Consider the following 20666-nt stretch of genomic DNA (forward strand, 5'->3'; position numbering starts at 1 on the left):
GGGCAGCACTGCCATAAATAAAGCTAAAGGTATCTATTCCCCCCCAGCCCCAGAACTGCACATCTCACCATGCCTCTCCTCTCCAGCCATGCCCACAGCTGCCAGATCAGGTCCCTCCTCTGGCCTTGAACTGGATCCCACTTGGCAGGGGCAAGACAGGAGCTTAGAGGAGCCCAGGGTATTCCCAAAAGGAGGTAAGGAAAGCAGAAGAGGAAATGTAGTCCAAGAAAACAATAGGAAAAAACCAGCATCCCGGGAAAGTATCAGATTATAAAAATAATAAAGTGATAAACCAACTGTTCTTCTTTGGGGTCAGTCATAAGAAGCTGTGGGGGGAAGCTGAGGTAACCTGGAATGGAAAATACTAATAACTTCAGTTATGATTTCTATAAAATGGACATTATCTATTAAATGGGCATTATCTCCTGTTTTTTCATATTCATGGACAGATTCCCAGGTGAGGCAGAGCAAGTGCTGGGAGAAAAAAAAGATCCAGCCACTGAAGTACAACATGGTTCAGACCTTAAATTCCAAAGGAGGAAGGAAGTGTGGAACCAGAGGAATGGCCCAGAAAGGAGAGGTGGAGGAGAAGAAAGGGTGGTGCCACAAAGCCTCTGACCTGGTCTCCAGGGGTGGCCACCACCAGGCAGCTCCACATGGGCAGGGAAGTTCAGCATCTGGGAGCAGAAGGGACTTCAGGATCAATGGCGACATGAGCAGGGTCGCTGAGGCACCAGTGAGCTGTTTGTGGTGCACAGAAATCCATTACAGAGCTGCTCCTGAGTGGGGAGAAAGCCAGCCAGCCATCCCTGCTGCTCAAGGTCAAGGCCAGATGGGGAATATAATGCTGTCCTTGGCTACACTGCAAAAAGAAAAATTCCTTTGGTGCCTTGTCACAGAGTTCAATCATTTCCAATCAGTAATCATAGTGCAAAATCATGCCTGGTTTGTGTTGTGAGGAGTGAGCCCAAGTGGATTTTTTTGGCCTATGCGTTCAAAACTAAGCTGAAAACAGCTCGTTTATATAGGCCACTGATTACTTATTTAATTATAACTTTCACTCTCCCCATACAGTGATAAAGGGATCTTTAACTGGTACCAATAGCACAAAGCAAATCTTCTGGATTCTTTCAGCTCGTACAAGAGATTAAACATTCCTCTTTAAGCATTGTGATTTCTCTCTTCTTCCTTGTAGAGTCAGAAATAAAAATTTCGTTTCCTCTTTGTTGTACCATGAAATCTCCCTTTTCTAATGAGTGTATGAACCAGTCATTTTGCTCTTAATAGGCCACTTACTGAATTTGATGGAGGAGATAATTAAATGTGACAGATATTCGTATGCATCTATCTTAAAACTAGCACTCAAAGATTATAAAAGCCATAACATTCTCTTAATGAAATATGGCTGAACATGAGGAAAACACATTTCAATGTGTCTGAAAACAACTGCAAAATTTAGAGATAAACACTGTTAACACTTGATAAGCCTGCACGGTTTTGATGTGTACCACAGACATAACAGCAGCAAACAAATACCCTTTTTGAAGTAGATGAAAGCTGGAGATAAATTTGTTTGACTTCCAAACAAGAGGGAATGAGCATGAAAGTCCAAGAGAATATACACAGTATAACTACTGAAGCAAGAAAGAGGCTTTTTATAACTTGTAAAGAAAATGCCAAGGAAAATTCATTTAAATAAAGCTTTTCAAAACTTCAGCACTGAATTTCAGTGGCCATTAGTCAAGCCCTGTGTTCCTGGGTGGTGTTAAAAGCCTGGACTATGGTAAACTATATTGGGAAACCAGCTGGATCGAGAACTCCAGGGATTTTCTCCATTCAATCTCAGCCCTGCTCAGTTCACCTAGCTGGGTTCTGGGCACTTAAATTTAGTCCATTTAGCTAAGGGACAAGAAGATGTCATGGAAGGTGGAGAAATAATTGTAGCAGCATTCAGAAACCAGGGAAATGGGATGATTCTTAGGGCTTGTGGGATGGCAGATGCAGCCAGGTGCAGTGCCAGGAAACCACTGGTGTGCAGCAGGTACCCAAGGGCACTGCAGTGGGGAGGAGCAGCAGGGCAGGGCAGAGCTCCCACTCCTCACTTGGCAGAGCTCCATTTGTGGAGTAGCTGCTCTGGGAAAGTTTAAGCAGTTAAACCTTTGTGACAGCTGAAAGATACCAGAAAAGAGTAATTTGAAAAAGAGAAGGGCAGTGAAGGGGATGTGAAGAGAAAGGGTACAGTGGGGAAGAGGAGGCAGCAGGCAGGAAGACACTTGGTCACCTCACTGCTACTCAGACATGGAAAACATGGCCCTCAAGCTATGGAGGTCCATATCAGGGTGATGCTGTGAGATCATCCAAGACCCCAATCCGAGGCTGATGATGGGTTTCCACTTTAAATTTTATATTCTTTGAAAGGTACACGCTTGCCCTCCTGTGGGGAAGGAACTGGTTCATGTATTGCTAAGATTGTTGTTCTGTCCAGCTGCATTTCATGTTGTTGTGGTTTGACTGCCTGAATTTGGAAACCACACCAGGATCCAAATTATCTGACAGGGAATAACCTCCTTTTCCTGCTTAGGCACAATTCTCTCTCAGATACCTGCAGAATCACTACCCACCCCTTAAATTTATTTACCAGGGATCTCTTGTTTACACAGTATTTAGACCTAAAATTATCAGGGGGAAATAAAATGTCACATCATTTCAGGGCTATAAAACCTGTTTCTAGCACAGATAAACTCTTCTATTCCTCCCCTGCCTGTCAGGATATTGCTCCTTTTAGGAACCTTTCTTGGATTAAATGATTTGATGAGCAGCTTCCAGTAGAGAAATGTACTCATCCCACAGTTTTGTATCAGGAGCCAGACACGAGGTTCCAAGGCAATGCTGGAGCTGTGTCATGCAAGTCCTTGGGCCATGGCCTCTGAGATGATTAGTGCCATTAGAACCCAAAACTTGGCCTCCTAAACAGAAAGAGGCTTTTTGGAGCGTGTGCCTGGTGGTTGCAGGCTTTGTTCCAGGAGCAGAGTTCACAGAGTTGAGAGAGATGCCTGAATTCCCTCTGGGGTGAAGGGAGAGGATTAAGTGCCTCAGAATGACATTCAAAGCGGGCAGTGAGTAAATCAGGGAACACTTAAGCCTGCCTTAGGAAATACTAAAGAGAGGGGTGTATTTGAAATCCTCCACAGACCCATGGTTTAGCACTGACCCACATCCATGAGACGGGAGGGGCTGTGAAAATGGGATTCAGAGCCCATGACCCCATTCCAGAACTCATTTGTCAACTTTGAGTAAAAGACTTCTTCTTGCTGTTAATGCCAAGGTTAGAAGGCAGATGGGGCAGGAAGTGGAGGCTGTAACCACAGTCTACTTTTAGAGCAGCAAAAACCTGTGCCTGAGTTCCTCCATGAGTTCGAGAGGCAAAACCACATCCTTTCCAGAAAGACACACATAAATCTCAGGAACCACTCTCTCATTTTGGAGTAACAGAGCAGCAGGCTGGGGATGGGGAAGGGACACCAGGTGAGGGGTGGGAGACAAAAAGAGCATCTCAATCCCTTCCCCACAGACCTGCTAAGAGAGGAGCCTCAGCTGCCTGCAAGGACACGGAGCTCCGTGCTTCACTCACCTCTGTCATGTAAGAGGAATACAGCAGGTGTAAAGGTAAGAGGAAACTGTGCTTTGATCATGAACAAAATTTATTTCAGGCCACATGAGAGGAGAGAGGCCATGGGGCAAGAGAGAAGGTGGTGGAGAGGAGCCAGCCATGGCAGCTGCAGGCAAATATGCTCTCGTTACCAAGCTCTCATCGCACACTGGGAAAGCCTTTGGATGAAACACTTAAAAGAGCAGCCTCTAGCTATTAGCTGAAGATTTTATTAATTTCCATGTATGTGCCCTTGCAGAAGGTTGAATTTCTTCCCATCTCCTTCAGCCCCAGTGTCCTCCAGCCCCTTTCCTACGTCCCGTGTTGGCAGCACTTTCCAACGTGTGCCTCTAGGGAATGTAATCCACACACTTCTCCTCCTTGTGTCTCTATCATTAATAAGAAAATTCAGCTGGACCCGTGGCAGGCACGATTTTTAGCCTCCCTCCTCCTCTTGTGTCTGCTTTTATTCAGACAAATCAGCAGCACTTCAAAGCTCCCCATTTCCCCAGCATCCAGAGCACCTCATCCCACCTGATAAATCAGATCCCCTGCATCTCTTCACATAACTCAATCTATTGCTTTTGGGGATTTGTTTTTAAACAAAATACCAGGATAGTTTGGCATGGGCTATTTTTAGCAAAGCTTAGTTGCATTTTCTGTTTCTCACTCAACAAAATGGTTTTTTCCCCCCTGATTAGCTCTGAACCTCACAGAGGCTGTGCCAGTAATGGGGAAGCTTTGGGGTTAGCTGTGACAGAGACATAGATTTTATAAGCATCATAATTATTTCTCCTTGGTAGCAACCCAGATTACCCTGAGTACCAAACCTGACTGAGCAACCAATGGTTTTCTGTCCTGGCTTAAATAAAAGCACCTCCTGTTTCTTCCCTGGTATAATATTTTTTTTGCTTTCCTCCAGTCACACTGGACTTGTCCAGGTTTGAGCAGTAAATTACCAGACCTGCAGTTTGTTTTGCCATTTCCCTCAGAAGTCTGGGATGGAAATTACCTAGTCCCCCACCCATGGATGCATTAAGCTTTTTTCTTTAAAGGAATCTTAAAAATGGAAACAAACAGTAAAGGGCAAAAATAAGGCTTCTTGGTCTTGTTGAGTGGAGGGATTTTTTTTTCCTTTCAACATGCTGATATGAGGAGGTTAATGTGTCACTATAAATGTGGCACTTTGCTGTTCTCTCATGGAATACATTACTTAAATTCTCTCTATGAATTTACATCTTTTTCCTGAGATGTAATTTGGCACTTAGTAGGAAATGAATCTTAAATATTTTGAAAGAGCAACTTAACATCTCAGCAAAACCCTGAATTGTGAATTGTGCTTTATAGGAATTTTAAAGGCTAACTGAAGCTGACTTTACAAAGAATAGGGAATTACATTTTTAGGTGGTGCTTTAGCTGCAGAGGATTCTCCCATAGGTTTTAGATACCTTATGTATCCAATTGTAAACTTGGGATATCCTTTTTATATTTTTTTAGGGTGATTTTTATTTTGAATGACTTTTCACTCTTTGTGTAAATATCATATATACATGTAAAAAAGTTATATGCAACCTAAAAATTGCTTTTTAACAAAACAATAGCAAAACATAAATCCAGAAAAAATCCTGATAACTCTGGAAAGAGAGATGAATATGGTTTCTAATTGTTCATCTCTGTGTTTTATAATTTCTGGAGACACATCTAAACCATTCAGATCAGCTCCACAAGACTTGGGACAGAGCAGGCAGAACTCATCTTTCTGTTCTTCTGCCATTCAGTTTGTTAGGAATAATCTGTCTTTCTGTTTATATCACTTTTACATCAGTTTAAATCGATGCTCACGCCCATCAATTCTGTTTCACATGGATTTAAACCAGAAATTAGGATTGCTCTGAATGTACAGCTGGCAAGCCCAATACATTCACGGGACAAAAAAGCAGTTTGACCCTGCAGAGAGCCATTAGTGAGTGTTCCCAGACCTATGCGCACAAAAAAAAGTGCCCTGTGAAACCATTTATCCATCTTTTATGTCTTTTTACATGGAAACAGCACCAGCTTGTCCTGTGATGGACTTAAAAGCAGAACTTTTAAGTGGACAAGTCCAGCTCAGTGGTGAGCAGCTCAGGAGGAGCGACTGCCCTGGGGCACTCTCCAGATTTACCTGAGCTCTGCCACACTTGGCACCTGCCTGGTGCTTGGTGTTTGCCATTCAGTGGGATCACCTGTTTCCTCCTAAATGCTGATCCAAAATCCTTTAGTGGAAATCTTTCCTCCAGCCTCAGTCAGCAGTTTCAGTTCTTTGAGATGCACCTGCTTCAAACTCTGGGTTTGATGATGTGCTGGGCACTGGAAGGGATGATATTTTATTTGAACTAATGAATTCTTTTACTTTGCAATTCATTAATATCCTAATGGTCATTCAGGTCTTGTTTGAACACAAGGGGGGACAAAAAGCCTGAAAAAATACAGGAATGCTCATTTTTTAAGATTGAAATCAATGTGTGTAACTCCTGGTAACAGTGCTGGTCCATCCCAATGTGCAATTCCCCTTAAATCCAGCTGAATTTGTTGCATATTGCACATTATAGGAGGAGGTATCACCATTTTCAGTATCATCTTTTTGTGGCCACTGCTGAATAGGATCATCTGAGCAGCCTACACTGCAGTATCTTTTATTTGGTAAGATATCTTTTTTTTCTTCTCCAGTCAAAGAAACAAATAAATCTTGAATTCCTCCTTTTACTGAGGCACCACTTATTTTCATTTTTCTGCGTTTTTTCTTTTTTGGTATTTCTCAGGATTATGTCTATTTTTGCTTTTTTCTTCTCTTGAAACAAGACTGCCCAAATTAAGCACACACCATTTACAAGGTTACTGAGAGTTTTGTTCTCATCTTTCACAGTCTCACCCCTGGCTTGGTCTGTGTTTGCTGACTCAGGAAGTTTTCCTTTCCAGGATGGCTACACCTCTATTTATTTCTCCTAATCAGGCTGAGTCAAACATATGCTCCCTTCTGCTGGAGCTCTCTCCTCTCTAAAATTGTTTTGGCTGAGGCTTTATTAGGTTGTTAGATCTATGCTGCTTGCCCTCTTGCTCAAATCTGCTTTTGGGCTTTTGTTTTTTATGCTTGTCTCCCATCAGTCCTTTTAAAATGAGTAACTGTCAGAGCTATGAGATTTATTTTTATTCTTGCCATCAGTTTCTGCTAACAGAACGACCTATTCCAGTGCATGTTCCTGTGCCTGACTTTCTTTTCTCTCCCTTCATGAAAAATAAGTGCTCACAAAGAAGTTTGGAGGTTTGGCACTGGGAGCAAGAGGCAAGTTGGGGATCCAAGAGTCCCCAGAACAGAAGAGGAGACACGTCCAAAAGAATTGAATTTCAGCTGCAGGCTGATCTGTGAGGTTATTCTGCAGCTAAAGAAACAAAAGAAAACCTGGGGGTGGAGGGAAATGAAAGCAGAGGAGAGGGCAAGAGAAGTCTTTGTGTTTGGAATAGAGTTTTAAGCTTAATTTAAATCATAATTGGAAGCAGGATGCAGTGGGGAGAATCAGACAATGAGAATACAGCAAAACAAAAGACTGACCAGGCTGAGTGTGAGGAGATGTGAACAAGTTCTTTTAAAAAATCAAAGGCAGAGCTGGTGTAAGCTCGAAAAGTCCTCTTCTTTACATTCTGGTAGTTAAAAAAAATCTGTTCAAAATCAGAACAAAACCAATGAGCATATGACATTTTCCATCTGAAGAAATAATTTGGAAAAATAAAAAAACTTGTGTTATTTTGATGTTTCAGGGCAGCAGAGAACAGTCAGGCTGTGGGGAGCAATCTGGGCTGGCAGAAGAGGGATAGACTCCAAAATCTGACAGCCCTGGGCTGGGTCAATGCAAATCTGTTTGTGCTTATCTGCACGTGCATATTTTTTAGATAGAAGTTACACCCCCATCTTGCAAAAGGTAATATTGTATGGAGAGAGAAGGTAGCAGTAGTCATTAAAATAGACATTTTCTTTTCCACATGTATTCCTCAAAGTTTTCTCTTGGATTTTTGCATTTTTTAATGGAAATTTGGCCCCAGGTATTTTCAGAAAAAAATTAAGCAACCAGTGGAAACACAGGGAGCACATCTGATGCATGTCTGTGGAGACTTGTGACAACTTGCTGTGTTCCCAAGGACTGGGGGTCTCTGCACTTACCAACAGATAAACTGTGATGGTCACCTGATATTTCCTTTTAAGCCTCTAGCCAATTGTATTTCTTATTTTTATTTATCTCCTCTTGGTACAAATAATGAACATAAAATTTATAAAGAGCATGCACAACAGCACAATCTATTCTCTGAAGTGACTCTAAATGAGTGGTCCAGAGAAAATCACCTACAATGATCTAATGAACCTAAAATCTGTCAATCTATTAAACTGTGAACAACAGAAAAACTCAACACCCAGCACCTGTTTGTGTGAGCTGTTATATAAAAGTATCTCTGCTAATGGACAGCATTCCCAAATGGGAAACACTTGTTAGCAATGCAGGAAATTCCATTCTGAAACTGGTCACGTTATATTGTACAATATATAACAACAGCAGCAACCAGAAGAGCCATTTTATCCCATGTTTTGACAGAGGTTTAATTCACAGCTGATTTATAACATGACCATGAAGACCTGCAAGTCCATGCACTGAGTATCAGCCTGGGGAGAACTTCGCTTTTAATACTTTACATTAAATATAGTTTATTGTTGGCCCATTCTAAAGGGATGGAGCAGCAAGGACAAAATAAAACAAAAGTTGGTGTCTTTTGGCAGTTTTGTGGCAGTTCTGAGCATCTTCTGAGCAGGAAGCACAAATTATATCTACTGACAAGCTGAACTATTGTAAAATATAAATGAAGTGAGGAAAGTTTTAGTCCTGGCGTTGCCTTTCTTTGGTTTTCAAGGATTTTTTTTTTAAGGATTTACAGTTTAAACCCTATGAGTAGTGCTTATGCCTCTTTTGAAGCTTGAAATGTGTCAGCTGAAGCCAGGCAATAATTTATAAAGCAATCTCACTGCTTCTGTACCTCTCCACCCCTTCCTCCCCAAGAATCCAGGTGTTGGCATCAGGCTGAGCAGCGCCTTGGCAGCATCCTCAGTGCCTCAGGGGGAGGTCAGAAATACTGTGAGCGTGCCATGGCAGCACACATTGCATCTGGGAAACCCCCAGGAATTCAACCCTGCTGAGAGGGCCCTCTGCAGCCCCTCTGATGTCCCTCTCCCTCCAGCTGGTGACAGGGAGAGCAGGATAATTGATAATTTTCATCCAGGTGATCTGGAAAAAGTGAGGGAGGCAGCATTGTCTGCCTCATGCCTGGCATTGCTGCACTCCCTTCACTCTCATTAGCAGCAAAAACTTGGAGGAGTTAAAGCCCTCCAGAACAATCAACTCCATTTACATCCCTGGCAACCCGTGGGGCTCTGATTTTTATATTTATGGCCAACTGTTTAAAGTCCATCCCTGATTTGGTTTTAGTGCCTGACCATGGCTTGATTGCCCATTACTGAGGCAATCACTGAGTTCTTTGATTCAGTGAGCAGCACAGGTTAGGGGATGGAGAAATTCCTTTTGACAATTAGTTGTGATTTGTCTCCACGTTATCTACTTGCTTCTAAAGTAAATTTATAATCCTTATTCTTTAGCCTCTGCAAAAGAGACTTTCTACAGGTTCTTTCCATTAATTGCTATTTTTCATTTCTAGATGTAGACCTCAGCATTTCGAGCACAGTTTATGAGAGCCCAAGGAATGGATATGCATGGATGACTAATCCCAGGAAACCTGCAATCCACAGCAGTGCTATCAGTAAATACAAATTTGGCAGCCCCTCAGTGGCAGCAAAACGCTGCTGTTGTACCCTCCAGGCTTGGTGGTGAGAAAATTGGAGAGTCACAGCTCCAAAAGCTGACACAGGGGAGCTCCAGCAGCGTGGAAGGGCTCAGGATTGGGAGGGTTTGGCATTGCCCTGTGTGAGATTCCAGCACAGATCACACCCTCTGTGTGTAGGGGGATAGAATATAAGAAAATAAAGATAGTGTAGGAAGTAATCTTACCCCTGAGGAGCTGCAGCTGGGCCAATTATCAAAGATTTCGGACAGGCCTGACTTTAACAGGCCGCAGCTGTGACCAATGAGAAGAAGATGCTATAAAAGAGTGGGGTGGCCCCTTGAGAAGGGAACTGGGGTCAGTTGGCTGCTTTGTGAAGAAGAAGGAGTCAGTGCTCTGAGAGCTGCCCATGAGAAACACCAAGAAGGTGTGAAACCTTTGTGATAAGGAGGCAACAGCATGGAACCCCTGTGATAAATGACAACGTGTGTGCACAGTGTAATGGGAGCTGCAGGGAAGGTCCCAAGCACTGAATTTCAGCTCTTTGCCTCTTGCCACTGATAAAAAGGTATCAGCTGAGGGAGAGGATTTGGTTTTAAACCCCAGCATTGTGGTCACAACAGGGTAGCTGGTAAAGGAAGAGAAAGCTCCTGTTATTTGCAGAGCCTCGACTCCGAGCTGCAGCTCTGCCTTGGTTTGCTCAGGATTGCTCCATTTTGCTCCCCACAGCCAAGTGGTAAAAGGAGGGACCCCTGCTGCCCTTAGAAAAGCCCCTTTCAGTGGGTGACAGGCAGCACTGCCCCTTTCTGAGCAATAACTTAGAGCTGGAACACCCTGCTGGAAAACTGGGATCCATCTTCCCCCTGCACTGGCTTTGGGGATTCAAGGTGGTGAAGGAGGTGATAAGTCCCAATTGTTTCTGCATTTCATGCATCATCTGCAGAAACAAGGAGTTCCCTCTGAGGCAGGGACAGGTGCCTGGCAGCCTGGAGCAGGGGCAGAGCATCATAGATTTGGCACTTGGCTGCATGACCAAAAAGTGGCTCCTCACTTCTGCTTGTGTTTCACTCCCTGAGAGCGGTGTGGAAGTTAGAGCTGCCTGGGCAACCTGTGATATTCTCACTGTAGCTTGAAATTTATCTAAATGTTGACTTTCAGAGGAGTTTTGATGGAGAAAGGCAGTACCTTGGACAAGAGTGTTTGCACTAAACCCCTTGAAGATCAATGAGCCAGAATGATCAGACAGTTCCAGTTACTTTTGGGGACTGCATTTATCTTACAAGCTGGCCTTAAAATTTGGTCTTCATACATTATTCAAAGTCCAGATGTACCTAGCCTTTATGCATTTCTTCTTGCCCATAAAGTCTGCTCATTGCTTTTATTGCCACTGTAATAGTAAAGTGGCCTATTTAATATGCACAGTACAGCCACCAAGGCTGTACTTACTAAGCAAATGTTTTGGATCGAGTCAGTTTGGCATAAAACAGATTCTGGTGATTCCAAATGGAAACCTTTCTCCTGCAGGAGCTCCCAGGAGCTGGGAAATGCTGCATTGCATAAGACACAGGCACCTTGTAACCCTGGGAAAACATTTCTGGAGTGTTGTTCCTCTCCATGTTGCAGCAAGGGTTTTTCTCTAACTTAATACACCTAAAATGCACTGTCAGGATGTGGAAATACACAGCACAGGGCTGTGTGATTTTTTTTCCCCTCTGCTTGTTTGCTCTAATGGATCAAAGCTTTTGGGAAAATATATAAAAATTATTAACCTACATAGGCATATCATGCATTAATGTGTATGTTTACATACATAAATGCATCAATTTATATACACATGCACATATTTTACCTAGTATTCAGTGCCACCAATCCACATTTATAAGCTGTGAGGTTTTCCCAAATCTGGTCCACTGGGGTAGGCAGGCAAGGAAGACACGACCCATTAAAGAGGCCACTGAATTTCTGTGCTATAATTCCAGCTGTGTTTTATTCATTTGCTGTTATCTTGCAATGGTTCTTCTTTGTGCTTTCTTTGTTTTCCCCCTGCAGCTTCTTTATTTGCCAACACTGGGGAATTGTGCTTTTATGAGGTATTTACAATGCTTGCTTTAAGGCACATATTTAAGTACCTGAAACACTTTGAGTTTGTGATGTTTGAGTTAAATATAGTATTGCTCTGCCATGTACAACATGTAAATATCTATGGTATAAGCATTTTAAAGCACTCAGAGCTGAAGTCACATTCCCCTAAACATGTGTTGTTTTCAATACAGCTAGATTAGGATTAAGTATAAAATGGCTGAATAAATAAACATAGGGAAGTAAAAATCCCCTTCTCCCAAGACAGCAGTTTAAGCCTGCCTAGGGAGCCTTAAATGTCCAGGTGAGCTGAGTTCAGGTGCAGTGCCAGGTCAGTGTTGGGTGATGTCTGGGTGGAGTAAGGCTCAGGCTGAATTCCTCACTCTTCTTTAATTCTGTGCGCCTCCACCGAGGGGAGAGAACTTCACCATTCCTGATGAAAGTTGAGATAAATGCACTGGAAACTGTGAAAGTCTGAAATAGGAGGTAGCAGGGCCATGTCAGCTGAGGTGTGTTTTGTTCTGCTGATCTCTGGCTGCTGGAGTCTGCAGAGGGGAGGGAGCTTTAATGCTGAATGGGCATGACAGGGTCACACAGGACTTCGTGCACCTCAGGGACAAAGTTTCAGAAAAGAGTTTCAGTCTTTCATCAGCACTCTCTGCAGCTGAAAACCAAACAAATATGTTTGCAGATCTCCAACAGTGCCACATAGATGGTTGTCTTAGGGGAGCAGGGTGGTTGTTAGACCATTACCAGTGTAAGCTTATTGACCACAAAGTTGTGGAGACAATAAGCACGGAAAATGTAGGAGTGAACATTAAAAACCTTTGGAAAAAGCCTTTGTGAACGTGTAGGTCCTTGGAGGATGTTTCCCACCTCTCTATTGATCTGTTGCTGTAAGTCACAATGCCCATCCTGCTCAGAAGAAAGGGATTTCTTCCCTCAGAATGTGTGGTAGACAAAAATTGTAATCATTGCTCCCTAACAGCAAAATCCATCCTCAGCTCTGCTGCATGTGGAGATCTGACAGCCCTGCATGGGAAGGGCGCATCCCCAGCTAATTGCTGCTGTCTGCTTTATGAAGGTATTATCTACATGTCAAGCTCCATTTCCCTTAAGGGCCCTGCTTTGCCTCTGAGCAGGGTTTGGTGCAGCACAGAGGGAGCTCAGCCCCTGGGAGGGCATGGGAGCCTTCCAAGAGACACCCAGCGTGGTGGGAGCTCCACCACCAGCACTTCCCACCCTGCTCCTCACCAGGCTGGGCTGTATTTATAGCAGCAGGGCTCTGTTCTGTGGTTGGTGCATTCTGCTGAGAATTACTTAGGCAGAGGAACAAGCTCCTGCCTCTGACTGGCATCAGAGCTCTGTTCCGGCTCCAGGAGGCCAAAAACCCACTTGAAAAACCATCAGGGCTTCATTATTTATTAAAGCTGGAAAAACAACTTGCCCAAGTCATAAATACATGGGTAGCATCAGTTAATCCTGCAAAGGCAGCGCTCTTATCACAATGACTTCAAGCACAAATAAATTGTTTCTGGGACCAAGAACACATTTACAAATGTGACTGAAGCTCCTGGCAGCATTAAGATGAAGATGCAGTGGGTTTTAGATCATGGAATGAGTGATGCTGAGGATAGTCCTGAAATAAGCCCTTTTGTTAATGCTCAGAATGCTTGATAGGAGTAGTGTGGCCCAGATTTAACCGGGAATGAATATAAACCAAAACAAAGTGTGTGTGCATGGTAGTGAAGTATTACATGAAATGAGCTGAGCACATCCTTTGTGGGGTTGTGCAGCCACTTTGGGGGATTGTTTTCCTAGCTCTGGTTTAGACATTATTCACCCTCTAGAAACTGGGAGGCTGAATTCCCTTCTGTCCTGCATGGAGCTCTGTCTGTTTGCTGCTGTGCAGACGCAGAAACAACGTCACTGGGTAAGAGCAGGGATTAAGATGACGCAAAACCAGGATTGTTCCTCTAAAATTCAGGCAGTGCCCTTCTGTGTGCAGTGGGCAAATGTTCCTGCGTCACCTTGCTGCTCCTTGCACTGATACCACTGTTGGATGGATTACTACCTGTCTGCCATATGCTGCAAAAGAGTGAGAAACACCAGTTTGTATAAATTCAAGTTTGATTGCTTCTCGTGCCAGTGGCCTTGTTTATTTTACTTCTAAGGGATGAGGGTCTGGAAAGGGTCTGAAGGCAGGTTTCAAATCCTTTTGAAAAATACCTAATCTGCATCTATTCTTTTAGATCACATTCTAATCCCTTTGACTGTTGTGATTGCAGCAGACTTCAGAAGGTTTTCCACCAATTATATTCTTATTTCTGGATGTCATTGGTGGAGCTTAGAAGGGTGCTTTCTTGTCTTCCTCTCTTCCCACAATAAAGCAGCTGCACAGAAAACAGATGGCATAGAGTCAATCCAGTTGAAATTAATGGAGTCAGGCTCTCCACACAAATCTCTGCAATGAAAAAGGAGAGATTCTTTTTTTTTAGTGCATTGCATACAAGATGTATGCTGTTTGTAAAGGAATTTAGTTCATGTAAGGGATAAAAAGCTGTAACCAGTGAAGGGGAAAGCCTGCTTTTTAAATCAAAACTCAACTACAAGTACACAGGAGCAGTCACACTGTCTCAGTGGATGCCTTCACGTTTGGAGTTGAAGGATGGAGGAATATTTGTATTCTGGCAAAGTTATGTTTAAACCATAACTGTGCATGCATTGTTACAACATGCAGCCAAATTTTACATGCAGATTAATAATAAAGTTATGACTGGGCTCATATGAACCCACATAAACCCCTAACACTGCAAACGATCCTTAAACCACTGATCAAAAGTCAGTGTGTGCCTTCATGAATAGGCATTTGTACATTGGTGTTTATGGTCTCTGTCCATAAAAATCGGGTTGCACAGGGGAGCAGATTTACAAAGGTCTTTTCACACCTACCAGGAATTTCAAAAACACTTAAGCAATTAGGCTCTGAGTACCTTTATGGCTGGTACAAATTAGGTGACTAACTTATGCAGGTGCTTTGCTGAGTCCCACTAGGCTCATCTATGCATAAACAGGTTCCTAAACAATGCTGATATGTTTGCTCCGTGGTCCTTAAACCTTTCGGTGACATATTTTGTTCCTTCCTCTGAGTAATAGAATTGTCTCCTTGCTGTGAGTAATCCACTTGTCAGGAGCTAATGCTGCATCTCACAGCTGCTCCGTGCAGGTGGGGTCATGGCTGGTGTCGAGCCAAGCCAGTTAATTCTCCTCCTCCTCTTGCTGCTGCTTGGAAAAAATCCAGAAGTGCCTTGCACGTCTGCTGGAGCACACCTGTGCCTGGCACCTGGGAATTGCAGCCTGGATTTCCAAGGATGGATCAGTAAATCAGTGCAGGGCTGGAGTGTGTGTGCTGGTTCTGTACAAGTTCTGTGCAGTGCTGGGGAGATGTGCTAGAGACTCCTCTCTGCACGAATGTGTCACAGTCTGGATGTAGTAAATATATCTGTGTTGGGGCTGGAGTCTCACACTGTTGTGATGAGACAAAATGACAAGTGTACTCTAAGCAACAATCTTACATCTCTTCAACAGAAATGTAAAAGCTTCTTTTTATTCACAATAATCAGGGATTTGGAAGAAGAAATGGCAGATGTAGCACGATGAGGGTAGAAAAGCATTTCAAGAGGAGTCTCAGATGCTCCTGATTAGCCACGAAATGCAGCAGGTTGTGCACAGAGCTGCAGCAGAACCTGCTGCCAGAGGTGTGAGATCTTCACAAACACAGCACCAGGAAAGTCCCCACTCCTGGGGTGACAGAGAGCCTGGGACCCCGGCAGCAGCCAGGGAGTCACATTTTGGCATTAAGGGAGCAGGGCCTTGGTGAGTGTTACCTTAGGGCTCAGGCACTGACACTTCTATGCCTGAGAAGCCAGGAACCCCTTAAGCATGGCTGGTTAAGTGTTGCCTTTTCAGGTGTGATGTTGTGTTGGCTGGGGAGGAGGGAGGAAAGGAAAGCTTTCTAAAAGTGAGTTGGTTCACAGAAAAGGGAAAACTACTCCAGCTGATACTTCAGGTGAAGTTTCACAATTGTCACCCAAACCATCAGGCAGTTTACCCATATGCTTTGCTGTTTGAAACATTTTATTCTTTTCCACTTCCAGACTCAAACAGCCTTCAGGGATTTATAACATTTACTTAAAAACAGCAAACATTTTCAATTATTTCCACACTGTTCAGAGACCATAATTTACTTAATGCTATGAACAATCACATTTCTCGGGGACTGCTGTGAAATGTCACCTCTAAAGGATGGCTCCCTTGTTGGTAGCAGTAAAAGCCTGGGTTGTAGTTTTCATTTTTTATTTTGATTTAATTTTCAGACAATTCAACTTTCACACCATGCATGAGTGACTAAATTCATTTCACTTGTCAGGAGAGAAAAATTTTCATAATTAAAATCTAAACCAAGGGTGGCCTTTTGCTTGCTGACCACATATTTTCTTCTCCTGTGGTTGGCTTTTGTTATGGACAGCGTGGGCTTGGGTTTTGTGTCCCTCCCAAGCTGGGGGATTGTTTAGGCTGGAGAAAAGAGGCTCAGGGGAGACTTTGTCACTCTCTAGAGTGACCTCAAAGGAGGTTGGAGAGATGGGGGAGTTGGTCCTTTCTCCCTGTAACAAGTGATAGGATGGGAGAAAATGGCCTCAAGCTGCCCCAGGGGAGGTTTGGGTTGGATATTGGGGAGAATTTCTTCGCTGGAAGGGTGGTCAGGCATTGGAACAGGGTTGCCCAGGGTGGAATCAGCATCCCTGGAAGTGCTCAAAAAACAAGTGGATGTGGGGCTTAGGAACAGAGGTTAGGGGTGGAATTGGCAGTGCTGAGATAATGGTCAGACTTGATGATCTCAGAGGTCTTTTCCAACCTTAATGACTCTGTGATTTTATTAACAATAGACAACCTTCAGCAATCTGTCTGAGCCTTGGAAGAATTTAAATGAAGGAGCCATGTGAGCTATGGATGAAATCCCTCTCTGCCTACAGCAAGACAATTAACTTTTTTTTTTTTCCAGACCAGTGCATTAAAAGTTGATATCATATATAATTGAGCTTTTTATATGCATGAATTCCCTCAGGAGCACCCTGGTGTGAAAAACAGTGTGAACTTGCTTGTCTTTCTGTCTAAAACCAGAAATGCTCCAGCAAGGTCATCCCACACTCCGTCATCCCTCTCTGGCTGTTCCCCTGGAGCTGTGAGTGACCATGGCAGGAGCTCTCAGTGTGTTCTGCTGGGAGTTGGCTGTTGCATGGGAAAAACCCGAATTTCTTTCATGGGAATAATGAATATTTCCCATATTTCACAGGAATAATGAATTTCTTTCCTGTGATGTGGACAATCTCTGGAGGTGAAGAATCCTGTCCCACCAACCAGCTACTGAGTAAAGACTAATTTAGCTAATTTGGAGTGGCCAGTGCCAAGTTTTAGAGAAATTTGACTGTAAAATGGTTGTGGCTCCTTCACCTGGCTGCCATGGGAAGGTGGGTTGGCTTCCCCCCCGCTTGGACCAACCACTCTGACCAGCTTCTGCTTCTTGGGAAGGGTCCATCACCTCAAAACACCCCTGGAAAAAGTGCCCTGGGTTCTTCTCCCAAAAGCTGGGCTCATTTCCATTAAGAATCCATGCACTATTCCATGAAATGTACTGGGCATTAAAACCTTATGCAAATAATTATTACAGCTAAGCCATGGTTGTAATTTCCATTTCACTGAGGTCAGTTGCATTACATTTTTTGGTTTGGCTGCTGGTGGTATAAATGGCTTGTGCTCCTCTTTGAGGGTGCTGGATTTAAATTAAATATAAAGCTGGGATGTGTGCATCTGCTTTAGGCTCCCAAGCCACTGAGGTGCTCTCTTTAATCAAAATCCATTACCTTTCATGAGATGCAAAGGATTAACCCTTAAGTGACTCAGGGGACACTGTTCAGTTAAAGTTGCACCGATAAAGTCAGTGCTACACAGTATTTATGCTTTTCTGTTTAGATAAATGGTCCCTGGGAAGCGCTGAACTAAGCAAACCAACAAGCATAGAATTTCAGAGGTTAATTGTATTCATGTTCTTTTCCAAACATGGCTTTCAAAGGATTATTTCTCCATTTATTTTTTTTTAAGCTGGTCAAAACTTTTTAAAATGCTCTATGCATTCTTCATACAACATGGTTCTGTTTTTCCTGCTTCCAGGAATGTGCCTTTTAAAGATATGGAATCACAGATGTGAACTCAGTTGTGTTATCAAAAGTTTATCTTTCAGTTAGCTGAGGTTGGGAAAAAGTGAGAAAATCAAAGGTTTCAGTTGCTACAAAAAGTGAAGGAGAAACAAGTTTTAATTTTAAGCTGTGTAGAGTGCATACTGGAAATGAATTGTACTTTTAATTAAGTTTGCCAGCACGTTATGCATGGCTGAAGCTTAAGGAAATACTATGGAGGTGTGAAAATCTAGGAATAGAGAAGTCAGTATTTTATCTCTTATGGTCTCGAGGAGAAACATGGTACATGTGAAAAATCAACCACCCTGCAGCACATCAGAGTTATCTAAATAATGGTCTGATTAAAAAGAAAGATTTCCCCAGCAGCCTTCCCTCACTCACATCCATTTTCAGCTGAACCGGGCAGCTGGGGCTGCTGTAGCTAAACCAAAACTTCACTGATGTGGAAAATGAGTTGTTTATTTAGCACAAATATAGCAGCAAATGTACCAACAACCTCACAAATTCAACCAACAGAATGGATTTACCCCAGCTGGTGGCAATCCAAATATCTGAGCAGTTGAAAAGAAATTAAAAATCCCTCTGTTGTGTCCTCCTCAGACTGGAGAAGTTCCAGTCCAGTGTCCCAAGGAAGGAGCAGGCTCTGAGTTGGCCAGGGCCAAGGGCAGCTGCTCCCCTGCTTTCAGCAGCTGCAGGGCTGCCCATCCTTCCTGGCCCTAAAAGGTCACATTTCTACTGAACTCTAATTCAAGGATCTTTATTTACATGTTCCGGACTCGAGGATGTCGTTTTACCTTTGTGCATGAACAAACGGGAATGTCTGTGGTGATCCGGATAAATCTACTCAAGCATCGATTCTTCTCCATCAGCAGGAATTGAGGCAATCTGTTGTCCTGACAAGTATCTTTTTGATCACTTTTTTGAGGAGTTTCCCATTTGTTCTTAACCTTTGGGGAGGCTTTTAACACTGATTTTGTTTTCCCCCCTCTCCCCCACAGAAATCAGCAAACAGGGCCCCGTGCACCTCCATTCTCCACATCAGCTCATCCAAGAAGCCTGAAGCTGGGATGGGTGGGAGGTACAATTAATCTTGTTGCAATTAATTAGGTACAATTAATCCTGTGTGATGGGGAGTTGGGAGGCCTTGTTGCTCTGCCTCCCTGGGAAGGGGGGTCTGTGTCAGCTTTCTTTGGCAGGGCTGATTCCTCTGAGGAACACGAGGATGCCCAGCCTGGAAAGAGCTGGAATTTTGGTGCTCATCCTCCAAAGGAGGTTTGCTGCTGTTTTTCCTCAGGAGTAGGATTTCATCTGAGATTTTTATTGTCACTGAGAACTGACAGAATCCTTGAAGTCTCAATTTCCTTGACATGAGTCAGCTTGCAAACTATTATTTATTCACTGTGCAGCACCCTCAAAATGCCACAGGAATCATTAACCTAAGTAAATTAACTGCATCCTCAAAATGTATAAACAAACTCATTTTAAGAATCCTCTACACTGGAATGAAACGTATTTTGTGTGCTAAAACATTGAAAATTAGAAGACATGATTGTGAGAAGAATGGTGTTTAACACTCTGAGTGCTTTTTATCTTCAAAGAGCTTAACAAACTTCAGTTGATTAATAATTTAATAAGTGATGTATATTAAAGTGTAAATAGTGCAAATACAAGCCTCTCATAGAGATCTGGATGCCATGGCTAAGGATTTTTTTTTTCAGATAAAGCTGGTGTAAAATTAATTGAGCAGCTAAATGAGCTTCTACATTCACTTACCTTTTAAACTTGGAGTTTCAAAAATTACTGCGCTAATATAAAACCTGAAAGTATTTAAAAATAAGGAATTAAATTTACTTTTATTTCCTGGTTTGCATAGCCAATAAATGAGGTGGCTGACAACTAAACAATAAATTAGCCTAGAAAATAGTTAGAAAAGTCCTGTGCTGGACAGCCACAGTAGCTGTCATTTGAAAATGCAATTTACCATGACACATCTTCCATTTGATACTTACAGAACAAATTAGGCAGAAAAGCACCTCATATTCCCAAATACTTTTAGCCAGTGACTTTTTCAAGGTTAAATAGACAACACACATGATCTTTGAAGTAGCAAATGGTGCTACTAAAAAATCCATTAATACACATATTAGCGCAAATTTGACAGGCCCTCGTGGCAGTTGTTGGACACAACTAACAAGGGATGCTTCACAGGACCAGTCACATTTCCATGAGGTTCATTTTGTTAATTATTTGTTACTCTCAGTGCAGTGATAAAAGCATGCTAATATGCCACAGAAGCTTTTTCTTTCTTCTGGCCTAATTAAGGACAAACTCTTCTTTTGGGCAAGACATGGCAGTGGCATATCTTCAAAAAGGTACTTTTGAATTTCTTTTCACTGTGCTTCTGATTATTCTGGAATTATTGTCTAGGAAGGAACAATCCACTGACTGGAGCTGTCAAATATTCAACCCACTGAATAGCAATAGCTGTCAAATTAGTAAATATTATCTGTATTTGCAATAGACAGCAAAAATACAAGAGTGCAGTGAGAATTCTAAGTGAAACTGCGGAAAATAGATCTCCTTGGCTCATGGAAACTTATACCAGCAATGGATTTGCCCATTGCAGGGACTGAGCAAGCAGTGAGTGCCCCTCCATCATCATCCTTTGGAAAATCTCACTTTTTATAGAGAGCTCCTGTGACCAACAGTTTTAACTTCAGGGAACACCTGGGCTGATGTTTTGTGGCTCCTGTGTAAGCAGGTTGGATGATTGCTGAGGCTGAAGTTTTCTATAAACTCTGCTTCTGTTCACCAAAAATCTCTTCAACACT

The sequence above is a fragment of the Geospiza fortis genome, unplaced genomic scaffold (genome assembly GCF_000277835.1).
Source record: "Geospiza fortis unplaced genomic scaffold, GeoFor_1.0 scaffold1081, whole genome shotgun sequence".
Taxonomy (NCBI): domain Eukaryota; kingdom Metazoa; phylum Chordata; class Aves; order Passeriformes; family Thraupidae; genus Geospiza; species Geospiza fortis.